Source organism: Cebus imitator, unplaced genomic scaffold (assembly GCF_001604975.1).
Source record: "Cebus imitator isolate Cc_AM_T3 unplaced genomic scaffold, Cebus_imitator-1.0 Scaffold383, whole genome shotgun sequence".
Classification (NCBI taxonomy): Eukaryota; Metazoa; Chordata; class Mammalia; order Primates; family Cebidae; genus Cebus; species Cebus imitator.
The window spans coordinates 698,869-715,458 of record NW_016107698.1 but is presented as its reverse complement, the minus strand read 5'-3'; the positions used below and the strand labels follow the sequence as shown (position 1 = coordinate 715,458).

Below are 16,590 nucleotides of genomic sequence, written 5' to 3'. Positions count from 1 at the left end.
TTTTACGCTGTTGGTGGGAGTGTGAAATTAGTTTAACCATCGTGGAAGACAGTGTGGCAATTTCTCAAGGATCTAGGATGACAAATACCATTTAACCCAGCAATCCTAATACTGGGTATATATCCAAAGGATTATAAATCATTCTATTCTAAAGACACATGCACACGTATGTTTATTGTTGCACTGTTCACACTAGCAAAGACTTGGAACCAATCCAAATGTCCATCAATGATAGACTGGATAAAGAAAATGTGGCACATATACACCATGGAATACTATGTAGCCATAAAAAAGGATGAGTTCATATCTTTTGCAGGGACATGGATGAAGCTAGAAACCATAATTCTCAGCAAACTGACACAAGAATAGAAAACCAAACACCACATATTCTCACTCATAAGTGAGTGCTGAACAATAAGAACACACGGACACAGGGAAGGGAACATCACACATCAGGCCCTGTTGGGAGTGGGTGGAGCTAGGGGAGGGATAGCAGGGGGTGGAGGGCTTGGGGAGGGATAACATTAGGAGAAATACCTAATGTAGATGACAGGAGGATTGATGTAGCAAACCTTACATATGGCATGTGTATACATATGAACAATCCTGCATGATCTGCACATGCACCTCAGAACTTAAAATAAAAGTAAAAAAGGAAGACATAGAAGTTATTTTCAGTAATTACATTAAATTTAAGAATAATCTTAATAGATTGTCCTGATGGGGATGACTAAAGCTTTCTTGAGATAAATCTATGGCTTAAGTAATTTATAAAGAAAAACCAAAAATTATAGTTATCTCATCACTAGAATGTTTAAACAGATGATTATCTGGCAGGAATATAGTAGGAAACACTCCTTTACTGATTTCTGCATGACTTCTTAGGGGTCCTTCACCAGTCTAATCTTTCAGTTTATAATTCACAGGAGTCTCATACTAGTTTAATGTTGACCAGTATTGTAGACAGTAGCCCAGTCAGACTATAGCATGTGTTGTCTTGTCATCCTATCTCTATTCCTGTAACGATTAGTTTATTTATCTGCATTCATAAGGACAAATAATCTATCTGGAGGACAGTAAACTCACTGCTACCTTAAATGGAAAGCATCACATACTGTTCCTAGCAATCGACTGAATTTATTTTAAATAGAAGACAGGACACACATAACCATTTCAGTAAAAAGACTGTAATGATATTATGCATTTAAAAAATGTTAGTTTTTTCACACCTAGTTAGTCCTACAGAAATATTGGTATTTTAAAAACCATCATATTCTTATATTTATATTCTTAGTCATGTTATTTCTAGCAAGATAAATAAATGAAATTGTTAGAGGTTGGAAGTCTTGAATGTAGACAATGTTTATTTAAGATGATAACCTGTAAGAAACATTCAAAAATAAAATCAAAAAATAAGAAATTAAGTAATATAAGCTTATTGGATTAGTGATATATAGCATAGTGAGAAAATGCAATAAATACCCTCAAAGATCAAATGCCACCTGCTGTGATTCTCTTGGCAGAAGACCCATTGGATAACTACTGATCTCTTCCATGTGGGGTAAAAGAAATTCTAACCAAGGGCCATTTTCCCAGTGGATATGTAGACTTTCCAATAAAGCTTTGTTTTTATGGCCACAGAGAGACTATATGCATTTCCATTGGGAAGTGAGTGATTGAGAATATAAATCACTTGGGAATCTTTGATCAAAGTATTTTTCTCTAAATTCTCTACAGCCATCTTCACTTTTGCAATTTTCTGAAGCCTGGGTTCTCCCAGAAATTTCAACTAACTTTTTCCAATAGAAGGTAGATATACTGTAATCTAAATAATCTTCCCAACTAGCTTTTTGGAAGAGATTTCTTCAGAGATACAAGAAAAAATTATTTGTAATATACACTTTAAAATTGAGCAAAAATCACTATTTTTATCAAGCTGTCAATCTTTTTCAATTCTGCCCTTTACCATGTGAAAATGCGAGCTTTCAATTATCCTCTTACGCACATTCATCATTTGATGGCTAATGCTTCTTCCTTTTGATTTTGTTTCCCCACGACTGTGCTCCAAAACTTGTATAGAACTTCAGGATCTAAATGAACTATTTCCTTCTTCCTCTACCTTCACTAAGACTCAATTTTCCCTAGAGTGCCATTAGCCCTGTTAACTTCTAAAGTGGAAATGGCTCAACCTCCCATTCTAATATATTACAAGTCAGGAGAAATAATGGTGCTAATGGCATTAAATTGACACCATTGTTTTTCTTCATTGAAAGAGAACCCCTTTATTCAGATTCATGAAATACATGACTAGTCAATATAAAAACATCCTTTACTGTCATATTATTGAGGTCTTTCTGATCCTTAGCTCAGCTATGTCTCAGTTCTTGTCTCACAACCAGAAAAAATTATGTGCATGGACACCAGAGAGTGAGTGGAGTAGAATTTATTCAGCAAAAGGAAAGCTCTCAGCAAAGAGGCGACACAGGGGGTGGTTTCCCTACCTGAAGGTGGGAAAGTCCCCCATGTGGTTGGGAATGGGAAGTATGTGCCAATCAGTTTGTGAGTATGCAAAAAACATTAAATAAATGGAAGACATCACTCAAAGGTGGGCACAACAGTGTAGAAAACCAATTAGGAAAGGGTGGGGATCAATCAGAGAAAAATGCACCAAACATGAAGACAAGTTTCTAATCTGGGGCATGGATACAACTTGTAGCTCGACTTTCAGGCCTTAAACAGTCTTTGGCTTGGAGGTGGGGTTTCACTGGGGACCCACCCCTATCTGCCTAGGGATTTGGCTGCCTCCTGCTTCTCTTAATATTTAACCTCCCAATTATTATATTTTCCCAAAGTATTAGAGAGGGAAGTGAATCCCAACTTACAATCTTCTTGATTTCAGTTCTTACTGTCATCAGGGAAATAGTCTAACATTCATGTTTTAAACATGCCCAACAATATAGTTCTAAAGATCTATTCAATTTCAACACTAGCCTGAAGACTCCATTCCACAGCCCACTACATGGACATATGCTGGAACTTAGATGTGCTATGACTCTTTCATTTTTTCTCTCATAATCTCTAAAGTTGAAAATATATGTGTTTTTTTATAGCTGATGTCTCAAATCATATTGCAGCTGAATGCTGTTCCAGGAAATAATTATGGCTTATAAACTAGTGACAGCTCAAATCACGGCCTCTAAACTACCTTATCCATCAGTAACCCCAGGGCAATCAAACATTTTCTGAGATTTTAGCCACATTTTTCTTTCCAAAATACTTATACCAAACCTTTCAACTCTAAAGTCTCTTTATTCATCTGCTTAATTCTCCTAACATGGGCTGGCATACAACATTATGGAAAATATTGATATCTTTAGGAGTAAAAAGTATGCAATTTTCTAAAGCTGGAAATCATAGAAATGGCATCCCACCAGAAATCAAGGAACATTTACCTGAGAAAATGCTGGCTTATGCAGAATGCATTGGAAGAATGTGTTTAGACGGTTAAACATAACTTGAAATAATTCAAATCCGGCAGGAGATGTGTGTGGAAGGGTAGGTTGGAAGCAAATAGAGCAAATTTTAACTTGTTGCTTTCATCATACATACCTTTCACAAAGATAAATATTATCCTTTTGAACTTCCAGCTATCCATAGGAGTAAATTTATACAGATCCACAGAAGACTGAATGAACAGCAGGAACATTTTAGTAGCAGGAAATATTGGGAGATGTCAGAACAAAAATGATCTGTTTAAAGAGACAGAAGAAAAGGAGGTAATTCATCAGTTATATTATTTGAGGCCATTTCAGAGTAGTTATTCATTTAAAAGGTCAGTGTGGAGATTTGCTTTGCAAATGGAACAAATTAAGAAAATGATAGGCTGAGAGTCCATTACACAGTGACTGTTAGCACAGGATTCCTGTTAGCAGGGCACTGATGAGCCTTTGAATAGAATGGGATTAGGAATTGATTTTTCAACTGTTAAATGGTATCAGAACAGGTAAACATATAAGGTTGTGTGGTTTGGAACAAAGCTTCATGAATAGCTTTTTAAATAATTAATTATTTATCCTTTTGTTAATGCTCTGTTACCAAGGCCAGCACTACTGTTTAGTAATTCCTTTTAATAAGGCTTCTCAAAGCTGCTTTTAAGTTAGATTCCATTTGAAAGGAAAATAATTGACTACGTAAAAGAATTAGAAACCACCATATTAAAACCAGATGTTTAAGTGAATGGTTTTGTTCCTTTTATGCTTTCAAAGTATATTCTTCCTGTTAAGAAATAAAACTATCAGAAAAGCAATAAATTAATCAGGTTATTTAATATGCAATATCTAACAAAATTATTTTGCAACAGTGCAATTGAAAAATAGTTTAATCAAGTAAGGAGATACACTATGCTGTGCAATATAATATGTGATAAGAAGAGTAATTGAGCCATGTTGCTGTTACACAGTATCTTAGAGCAGAAAAACAGAGGCTTATTTAACTGAATACTTTAAAATGACAATCGCCAGTTTTGCAATAGGATGTCTTTTCTCATTTTCTCTAGTAATGATTGGTTTTTGCTTTGTTTTGCTTTTCTTATGACAGAATCTCACCAGGATGGCCAGGCTGGAGTACAATGGTGTGATCTCAGCTCACTGCAACCTTCACTTCTCAGGTACATGCGATTCTCCTGACTTGGCCTCCCGCGTAGCTGGGACTACAGGCTGGCTAATTTTTACATTTTTAGTAGAGACGGAGTTTCACCATGTTGGCTAGGCTGGTCTTGATCTCCTGACCTCAAGCCTCAGCCTCCCAGTGTGCTGGGATTACAGGTGTGAGCCACCACACCTGGCCTCTAGCAATGCTAATAAATGTCTAATGTCTAGTGTTTTTATTTTTCAGATGGTTTAGTAGACACCTGTTAATTTGTCTGCCTCGCATTCATTCATCTTCCTCATGGTAAGTGCACCCCAATTTTCCTTGAGAATCCATGCCTCATTAAGTATTAGCCTATGAGGTCTACATGCCATTGGTTCCAGGGATGATCACAGAATCTAGGGATGGTTTATTAGAGCATGTCATTCTTTTAACCATAGTGATTGGATTAAAGATGGATAGAATATACCGTCATGTGATTCAGAACCAATAGCGTTCAGTTTATTGACTGGCATGGTATGAACAGGAAGATCCATTTATACCTGAAGTAAGAAAATGTAAGCCAAATACTTCTTTGCTTAAGCAATTTTGAGCTGAGTTGCTGTCTCTCATAAAAGGAAGTGACTAAACTGAAACAAACGGCTTCTTGGAGAAATCCCTAATGTACTATGGTGTTTTTAAACCCTTGTACTCTTAAAGTGGCATGGGCCCATCCCCTCACCTCTTTCCCTCATAACACTCTTTTCTGGTTCTGATCATATAAAAGAGATAATGGTCACTTCCTTTTTATAATTTTCCTTTATGAGGTTGAATGACATTTGCAAGTAAAAGGATAGTATCTCAATCAAATGTTACGGATTCTAAAACTAATCACTCGGTGCAATTAATCTGTGGTTATTCTAGTGTTTGTTTGTACTGCCTCTTCCCACACCAAGTCTATTTACTTTGTTCATTTACCAACATGGCTCAAAATACAATCAAAGCTTTAAAAAAAATTACAGCAGATGGATATCAAATTATATTGCAAAATTTATCAAGTCATTCGTAAGGTTACATTAAATAAAGAGTAGGAAATCTTATCTTGGCCCATGATTGAACTGAGAAATGAAATAGATGATATATTACAGAATCAAATCACAGGTAATGTCAATAGATGATATATTACAGAATCAAATCATAGGTAATGTTCTTACAATAGGCAAATAAATTAAACAAAGGAATAAACAAAGAAAGCTGTACTATTTGTAAAATATTTGAGTGTAGAGTTCAATATAATTGACCTAAATAAAGTAATTAATTTCAACCTCATAAGAGGTCTGAATTGGATCTTAAATATTAGTTCATTACTATGAGTAATGACGGGGATACAGAAAAATATAGGGTCCACAATGAAACTCACTTTCAACTAATTGAGAAATATTGAATATGATTTGAAACCTCTTTGATATCCTTAAAAAGTGGAAATTGATGCCTCCTTGGAATAAAGCTTGGCCTTCAGACAAAGCTTGATTTTTCTACAAGATACAAAATGACAAAAAAGAAATCTTTTAAAAAAGAGTACTCAGCCTGTTTCAGTTAGAGAAAAAAACTCATTTTGCATATCCATTAAAACATACTTGATAGTAAGTTTCCTGCTAAACCCTTAAATTAACAATTGAGCTTTTTTTGGTATATTTTATTTCTTTTTTTATGTTTATTTTTTATCACTATACTTTAAGTTCTGGGGTACATGTGCAGAACATGTAGGTTTGTTACATATGTATACACGTGCCATGGTGGTTTGCTGCATCCATCACCCCATCATCTACATTAGGTATGTCTCCTAATGCTATCCCTCCCCAATCCCTCCATTCCGCTGCTATCTTTCCCCTATCCCCTCAACTCCCAACAACAGGCCCCAGTGTGTGATGTTCCTATCCCTAGGTCCATGTGTTCTCATTGTTCAATACCCACTTCTGAGTGAGAACAGGTAGTGTTTGATTTTCTGTTCTTGGGTCATTTTGCTGAAAATGATGGTTTCCATCTTCATCCTTGTCCCTGCAAAGGACAAGAACTCATCCTTTTTTATGGCCACATAGTTTTCCATGGTGTATATATGCCACATCTTCTTTATCCAGTCTATCACTGATGGGCATTTGGGTTGGTTCCAAGTCTTTGCTATTGTGAACAGTGCAACAATAAACATATGTGTGCATGTGTCTTTAGAATAGAATGATTTATAATCTTTTGGGTACATACCCAGTAATGGGATTGCTAGGTCAAATGGTATTTCTATTTCTGGATCCTTGTGGAATCACCACATTGTCTTCCACAAGGGTTGAACTAATTTCACACTCTCACCAACAGTGTAAAAGCATTCCTATTTCTCCACATCCTCTCTAGCATCTGTTGTCTCCAGATATTTTTAATGATCACCATTCTAACTGGTGTGAGGTGGTATCTCAATATGATTTTGATTTGCATTTCTCTAATGACCAGTGATGAGCTTTTTTTCATATGTTTGTTGGCTGCATAAATGTCGTCTTTGGAGAAGTGTCTGTTCATACCATTTGCCCACTTTTGATGCAGTTGTTTCTTTCTTGTAAATTTGTTTAAGTTCTTTTTAGATTCTGGATATTAGTCCTTTGTCAGGTGGGTAGATAGCAAATGTTTTTCCCATTCTGTTGCTTGCCAGCTCACTCTAATGATTTTTTTTTTTTTTGGCTGTGCAGAAGGTCTTTAGTTTAATTAGATCCCATTTGACTATTTTGGCTTTTGTTGCCAATGCTTTTGGTGTTTTAGTCATGAAGTCCTTGCCCATGACTATACCCTTAGTGGTAATGCCCAGGTTTTCTTCTAGGGTTTTTATGGTGTTAGGTCTTATATTTAAATCTTTAATCCATCTTGAGTTAATTTTTGTATAAGGTGTAAGGAAGGAATCCAGTTTCAGCTTTCTGTAAATGGCTAGCCAGTTTTCCCAGCACAATTTATTAAATAGGGACTACTTTCCCCATTGTTCTGTTTAAGAAGTTCTCTTGCAATGATCTGCATATCCTTTCCTTCAACTTTGTCATCCTCATCATCCTAACATCATTAGTGATAGAATTTAATTTTATAATACTCATTAATATTAATGTCCTATTCAATATAATATCCTCCATAATCAATTTAATTAAATGATACCATAAACTCAGCATTGTGTTTAGTACTAGGTATATTTAAAATAAATATTAGCTACTATTATTGCTATTTTTCTTACCCTATTGGTCTTTTTTGAATAGCATAGTGAGTAAGATATAATATAGTATATATGATTTAGTAAAGATTGAAATAGGCATTGAATATAAGGCTGGGGTCCTGACTCACTTATACCTGAATTCTAGCTATAACTTTGGATAAATTAACAGATATTGTTTATCCTCGTTTCCCTTAACTTAAAATGGGAAAGTGATATTATTATTTACAAAGTACAATGACGTTATTCACCCGAAGAATTAGCAAAGTGCTTGGTCTTAGTAAGTGTTAATATTAACTAAAATAACAACAATATACTTTAGGCTGTTTTATTTTCATGAACATAAATATTCTGACAGACATTAACTTTGGACCTCACACTTCCTAAAGGTTTTTTTTTTTTTTAACTTATATAATTTAATTATCTTTTAAACACAAGATCTAAAACCTTCAATCTTTTTTTTTAATCTCTTTTTGTTTCCTTGGGTCTAATCTAGGAATCAATGAAAGGTCTATTTTTTATATAAAAATAGAAATATAATATAGACTATATTATCCTTTCTTTGCATATACAAAGTTCTTTGCACTGAACAAATACTTTTCATAATCTCATAATGCATTACAAATATTGGTTTAGGAGTCATGCAGCTGGAGACTACAAGATTCTGACCCTCCCTAAACTGCTCCTAAGAACAGTGCTTGAGATATTTTGCAAACCCTGTACTTGATGAGTCAGCTGGCACCACACATATCAATAAACTGGCTCATTGAATTTTGTGGCCCCCACCCAGGAACTGACTCAGAGCCAGAAGACAGATTCGGCTCCTTATTATTTCATCCCTGACCAATCAGCACTCTCGGCTCACTGGCTTCTGCCACTCACCAAGTTGTCCTTAAAAACTCCACTCCCCAGATGCCCAGGAGACTGATTTGAGTAATAATAAAACTCCAGTCTCCCACACAATCAGCTCTGCATGAATTACTCTTTCTCTATTGCACTTCTCCTGTCTTGAAAAATTGGCTCTGTCTAGGCAGCAGCCAAGGTGGTTACAATGAATGAAGTGGTCATGATGGCAAGGATGGAGATTATGTCTGCGTTCAGCAACATGGACTTCCATTCTCTGAGGCTGACCTGGCTACTGCTACTCTAGATGCCCAAACTGCCAATAGCAGAGATGAAGACTGAGTCCTCTCTGGGGTGATAAGCATGCTACTTAGTAGCAAGTTGATTAGATTGGACCACTCCTATATGGATGTGCAGCATTTTGTTCTTACTGGAATAGACATGTACTTTGGATGTGAATTGCTTCCCAATGCTTTTGCCAAAACTACTATCCATGGACTTACAGAATGCCCTATCCAAAATCATGTCATTTCACACAGCATTATTTCTGATCAGTGAACTCATTTCATAGCCAAAAAAAGTACAGCAATGGGACCATGCTTATGGAAGACATTAGTCTTATTATGTTATACATCATTCTGAAGGAGCTGGCTTGACAGAATGGTGGAATTGCCTTTTGAAGACTGAGTTACAGCACCAGATGCATGGCAATACCTTCTAGCGCTGAGGAAAAGTTCTCCAGAAGGCTACATATGCTCTGAATCAACATTCAATATATGGCACTCTTTCTCCTATAGCTAAGATTCATGGATCCATGAGTCAGGGGTGGAAATAAGGGTGGAACCATTCACTATGATCCCTAGTGACAGATTAGCAAAAATTTGTTTCCTATTCTGGTGAACTTATGCTCTGCTGGCTTAGAGGTCTTGTTCTAAAGGAGACAGTAGAAGCAGTCTCCTTTAGAACAAGGCCTCTAAGCCAGCAGAGCATAAGTTCACCAGAATAGGAAACAATAATGGCACTGATCTGGAAATTTAGACTGCTGTTCAGCCACTTTGGACTCCTTATGTCTCTCAATCATAATTAATGGAGTTACTGAGTTGGTTGGAGTGATTAAGTCTAACTACTGAGGGGAAGTTGGCCTGCGATTTCACAACGGAGATGTGAAATGGAGAATGTAGTTTAAATACAAGAGACTTCCATCTCTCTAAGTATTACCATACCCTGTGATTAAACTCGATGGAAAACTACAACAACCCAATGCAGGCAAGTTGACAAATGGCCCAGACCCTTCAAGAACAGACTTGGATCATCCTGCCAGACAACTGAGAACCTTGTGAAAGCAGAGAGAATACAGGATTGTGATGAAAAAAGGTAGTTATAAATACCTGTTATGACCATGTGACCAGTAAGGATTAATTTTCTTATTTCCTATTTATTTTGTTATGAATATGTTTGTGAGGGCTGATTTTTAAGTATTAACTTAATTGGACCATTGGGTGCACAGACAGTTGGTCAAATATTATTCTGGATATGCCTGTGAGGTGTTTCTGGATATAATTAATATTTAAGTCAGTATACTGAGTAAAAGAAGATTGCTCTCCCTAATATGGGTAAGCCTCCTTCAATTACTTGAAGATCTGAGTAGAATAAAAAAGGCAGAGTAAAAAGAAACTTCACCCGTGTGACTTCCTGAGCTGAGACACCAGTCATTTCCTGCTCTTGGACTAGAACTTAAACCATCAGCTCTCCTAGTTCTCACATCTTCAAATTCACACTAGAACTTACACTGTTAGCTCTCCTAGTTCTTAGATCTTTGGATTTGGACTGGAACTATGCCATCACTAGCTCTCCTGAATCTCCAGGTTGCTGACTGTACATTTTGAGATTGCTCAGCCTCCATAATTTCTATCTATCTATCTATTTATCTATCATCTATCTATCAATTATCTACATTTCTATCTTTTTGATAGAAAATACAGATGATATATAGGTTATATATATAATATTGGTTTTATTTTTCTGGAGAACCTTAATGTAGCATCTATTTTGGAGGTTTTATTTACCTCTAAGAAGCATTGTATGTTTTCTTCCCTTAGATTTAGAAAATGATACATTTTAGTGGGCATACTGCCAAAATTTAAAAAAGAAACTTTCAGCTTCCTTTGCAATAGTAGTTGACCAAGTAACTGTTATTGATATGTGAATAAAGGTACTATGTGGAACTTCTGAGAGCCTTGAGCTAGCTGACACTCTAGCATCCATCTTATGGTATGGTAATCAAAGCTATAACCTAGAATTTGCAGAGAGTTGAACTGGAAGATAACTTGGTCCTTGATGCTAATGTCTTCATAGATATATGAAATCAATCTAAGCACCCTATTTAAGTATTTCTTCACTTCATAAAGAAATTCTAGTCATGCTTACACCACTGTTTTGATGGAATCTATATTACTTTTATAACTGAGTCAGCATCTAAGAAAATATATCAAATACTCTTATTTCTAGTAAAATAAGGCTTTTGACTAAAGGTTAAGTAGCAAAAGGGCAGTTTTTACTGTTTTTACTCAAAGTACAAGACTTTTCATATACTTCTTCATTTAGTCCTTGATGGGTAGCAGCACACTGTATTTAGTTTTGTATTGATTCTTATGTGTCTGAAGTGAAGCTTTGTCTATTAAGGAGTGAAATGGGGAGGTAGTGAAGGGATAGAATGAGAGAGACAATGAGAAAGCTTTCATCAGGTGAATTAAGATAAAATGAAGTCCAATTTTCTTATCTTAAAAGGTCTCCTGAAAAAAAAAAAATGGTCCCTGGAAGTAAGTTTTAGTTTAACAAGGTACAAAATCAATATTGCATCTAAGTTTTAAAATTGGGCAACATGAGAGATTTAAGCCTTTTCCTCAGTGTTCATGTTATCGAGGTTGTCTTTGCTTACTGTACTTATTTTGACATCCACTTTTGTAGCCTTAGTGTATGCTATATTTGGATTATCTTAAGAAATCTTATAATTAATAATTTATTTTCCAAAAGGTGCCAAGAACATACATTGGGGAAAAGACAGCCTTTTGAATAAATGGTTCTGGGATAACAGGATATCCATATGCAGAAAAATAAATCTAGATCCTTATCTTCCTCCATATAAAAAAGTCAACTCAAAATGGATGAGATATTTAAATGTAAGACCTTAAACTATGAAAGTACTAAAAGAAAACTTTGGGGAAGCACTAAGGACATTGGTCTAGACAAAGATATTTTTTGGAAAACCTAAAAAGCACAGACAACAGAAGCAAAAACAAGGAAATGGAATTACATCAAGCTAAAAGGCTTCTTCACAGCAAAGGAAACAATTTAAAAAGTGAAGAGATAACCTAAAGAATGGGAGAAAATATTTGCAAACCATCTATTCAGCAAGGGATTAATAACTAGAATAATAAGGGACTGAAACAACTCAATAACAACCCAGTTAAAAAATGGACAAAAGACCTGAATAGTGATTTCTCAAAAGAAGATATACAAATGGCCAACAGATATATGAAAAAATGCTCAGGTCACTAATTATCAAGGAAATGCAAATCAAAAACACAATTAGATATCATCTCACCCCATTAAAAGAGCTATTACCAAAAACACAAAAAATAACAAATGCCAGTGAGGATGCAGAGAAAGGGAATGCTTGTGCATTATTGGTGAAAATGTAAAGTAGTGCAGCCATTATAAAAGAATTGTGTTGGTGCCTCAAAAAACTAAAAATACAATTCAGCAATTGCACTGCGAGGTATACATCCAAAGGAAAGAAAATTAGTATATCAAAGAGATATTTGCCCTCCCATGTTTATTGGACACTATTAACAATAGCCAAAATGTGAAATCAGCCTGAGGGTCAATCAACAGATAAATGGATAAAAAATGTGGTATAAATATAAACATGTATATATATACATACACATATGATGGAATATTATTAGGTCATAAGAAAAATAGAGTCCTGTCATTTGTAGCAACATGGAAGGAGGTCATTAAGTTCATTATGTTAAGTGAAATAAGCCAGGGAAGAAAGACAAATATTGCATGTTCTCATTCATATGTGGCAACTAAAAAAGTGGATCTCTTGAAGGTAGTGAATAGGATGTTGGTTACCAGAGGCTGGGAAGGGAGGATTAATAGGGGAGGAATAAAGAGAAGTTAAGGGTAAAAAAAACGTATTTACAAGAAATAAGTTCTACTCTTTACAGATGGAGATTTAGTTTAATTATTCTGAATGTAAATATTTAATAGTACAATAAGGATATTATAGTTAAAAATAATTTGTTATATATTTCAATATAGCTAGAAGAGAAGAATTGTAATGTTCTCAACACAAGAAAAAGATAAATGACGTAATGCATATGCCAATTATCCTAATTTGATCATTATACATTAACACATGTATGAAAATACCACATGTACTCCAAAAAATATGTACAACTATGATAGATCAGTAAAAAACAATTTATTGTCCCAGTCTTATTAATGTCTTGAAACTAATTTGTTAAGCTCTAAGATGCATTGATTGCATATCCATTACAAAAGCTAGTACTGGACAATAAATATTAAAACCATTCTGAACATGTAATATATATGTTAGTTGTGAGATTGAATTTAAAGGTGTTGCTTTTATTATTGATGAGCTTTTTTTGTAATTAACTATTTCTTGGCCAGGTGCGGTGGCTCATGCCTGTAATCCCAGCATTTTGGGAGGCCTAGATGGGCGGATAACCTCAGGTCAGGAGTTCAAGACCAGCCTGACCAACATGGAGATATCCTGTTTATACTAAAAATACAAAATTAACCAGGCATGGTGGCACGTATCTGTAATCTCAGCTACTTAGGAGGCTGAGGAAGGAGAATCCTTGAACCCGGGAGGTAGGGGTTGAGGTTAGCCGAGGTTGTGCCTTTGCATTCCAGTGTGGACAACAAGAGTGAAAATGTCTCAAAAAATAAAATAAAAATAAGATAAAGTAAAATTAAAATAAAATAAATAACTATTTCTTGTCTCCAATATATATGCTGGACGCTATTATAGCAAATATGAAAACTGACAATATTATTATCCTATATACCATGCATGGTTTATTTTCTTTTGAGTGACTTTTTTTTGGTAACTTTTTATTTTGAAGTAATTATAGATTCACAGGAAGTTGCAAGCAAGGGTACAGGGAGGTCCCATGGAGATCCCCTGGTAAGGAAGACTTACCAGCTTTCTCTAATGTTAAATTCGTGCAATACCAAAACCACAATCAGAAAATTGACATTGGTAAAGCTACAGAAATTATCCATAATTCACAGATACAGTGATTTATTATAAATGTATGTATTTATTTGAAATTTTGTCATGTAACTTACCGTATTTAAGATACAGACTGTCCCATCATCAAATGGCTCCTTTGTTCTACCCAACTATAGACATCCTTACACATACTCATCTTAACCCCTGACAACCACTAACCTGTTTTCCATTTTCTATAGTCTTGGCATTTCGAGAATGTTATATAAATGGAATCATACACTAGGTAATCCTTGGAGGTTAACTTTTTCCACTCAGGATAATTGCCCTGAGGTTCATCCAAGTTGTTTTATGTATCAATAGTCTGTTCCTTTATATTTCTAAGTGGTATTCTCTGGTTTGATTGTATCACAGCTTGTATAGCCATTCACCTGTGAAATGAAATCTGGATTATTTCCAGGACTTGGATATCAAATATAAAGCTGCTATGAGGATTCAAGTACAAGTTTCTGTATGAACATAAGTGTCATTTCTCTGAGACAAATTCCTAAGAGTGCGATTTTGAGACTTATTTTAGGTCATTTTTTGTTTTAAAAGAAACTGACAAACTATTTTCCAGAGTAGTTGTATCATTTTACATTTTCTTCAGCAATATATGAGTGATTTTGTGTCTCTGTTTTGCCAGCATTGAGAATTTTCATAAGCTTTTATTTTCATAATTTATATAGGTATGTAGTACTATCTCATTTTAGTTTTAATTTACATTTCCCTGGTGGCTAATGATATAGAAATTCCTTTTATGTGCTTATTTCCCATCTGTATATCTTCTTCAGTGAAACGTCTGTTCATGTATTTTTCTCATTTTCTACTTTAATTTGTGGTGGTGTTTACATAGTTTAAAGCCGTTTTTTTATATTCTAAATGTGCGGTAGATGTACAATTTACCAATATTTATTATCTCCCAACTGTAATTTACCTTTTCTTTTAATGGTGTTTTTACAGAATAAAGGTTTTTAAAATTCTTTTCAATGAAGTCAATTTATACTCTTAATTAGCTGCTAATTTAATAAGTTTGACTTGGGTATTTCTTATATAGCTTAGTGAGAAACTAACACTTACTATACTTACTATTTCATCAAGATTTCTTTTTCAGCAATATTTCTATTATAGAATGGGCAAAAAAATAATTCATTAAAAGAAACCATTTTGGCTATATTACAACTTCTCTTAGAAAAAATGCCACCATTTATCGCTTTTCAAAAACACTTATATTTTAATCCTCATAAATTCCAGTTTCTACACATGGGACACATTAAAATGTTATTTTGTTTTCTAAAATAGAATGATTATCATTGATTTTGTTGCTCTTTGGTTTTCTCTTACCTATCAGTATGGGTAACTTGTGTACTAGTGAAGTATTTTGCTATTAACTCATAGTATCTAAAAACTCTCAGGCTATTGGAGATAAATTAGGTAAAACTCACTTACATGTCCTGAAAAATGTCATACCAAAGCTAATGGTCTGTAGTTTAATTTGTGCTTCATTTAAAAAAACATATATTGAAGGCCACAAAGTGCTAGAGACTGTTTTAGAACATATCAATAGTGAACATATTGGTTTTACATACAGATAATAAAAGTCATTTGTAAAATACAATTTGAACCATATTTTTAAATAAATTTAAATGGAATGCATCAACAGATATTAAGTTCTGCCATTGGTTTAACCTGTAAACTATACACTATTAGGGACAACTTCAGGTTTTATTTTTAATTACCTAGGTTAAATTTCAGTCTCCATATAATCCCTGGCATTTTCTCCAGTATTTATTTAGAAATATTGTTATTTTGTTTTCAGGGATGCATTTACACTGAGTCATGATTTTTTCCCCCACAGTGTTTATTACTATTCTTCAGAGCAAGCATGTATTAATACAATATCAAAAAGTAAGCTACTAATTTTAGGGATCCCCTCATCTGGCTGATACATCATCAGAGGAAGCCAGAGGGTAATATATTGATCACCTAAAGGTAACTTCACAATGTTCTCAAATCATTTCTGGTAATATGATATATGTATTATATTGTCCTTACTGGAAAAATACTACTTCATGTAAGAATGACATAATGCAAAAAATAACACTTATGGTCAGAAAAACATTCTTCTAATATCCCCTAGCTGCTCTCCTCTTAAAATAATAACAGGAATCAAAGTTTTCTACATTTCTTTGACAGATAAATTTCTTCAACACACAAGTCTGATTTTAAAAATATGTAATAAAGTAATAAAATAATGCCTTGCACCAAATATCTTTCCTTCTTCAGATTGATCAAATGAACATTTTTCAGCATGTATAACCAAACCTGCAGTGCCCTTTGCCATAAGCAAATGTGTTTGGTCAATGATTCCTGTCTTCTCCAAAAGCATGTACAGTTCTGAGAAGGCTTGCAGCCAAGAACTTTAACTTTTACCTAAATTTTCTTTTTTTTTCTTTTTTGAAAAGGAGTCTCACTCTGTCGCCCAGGCTGGAGTGTGGTGGCATGATCTTGGCTCACTGCAACCTCTGCTTCCCTGATCCTGGTTCAAGCAATTCTCCTGCTTCAGCCTCCTGAGTAGCTG

The 16,590-nt window shown here is 34.6% G+C and overlaps 1 long non-coding RNA gene across 4 annotated transcripts in view; it reads left to right on the top strand.

Moving 5' to 3' along the window:
• LOC108288710 overlaps window positions 1-16,590 on the top strand; it is a 170,868-nt gene that overhangs the window by 8,610 nt on the left and 145,668 nt on the right. For all 4 annotated transcript variants that reach the window (XR_005196753.1, XR_005196754.1, XR_005196751.1 and 1 more), the window contains exon 2: window positions 4,894-4,950. This is a non-coding gene — a long non-coding RNA (uncharacterized LOC108288710). The remainder of the gene's footprint in view (window positions 1-4,893; window positions 4,951-16,590) is intronic.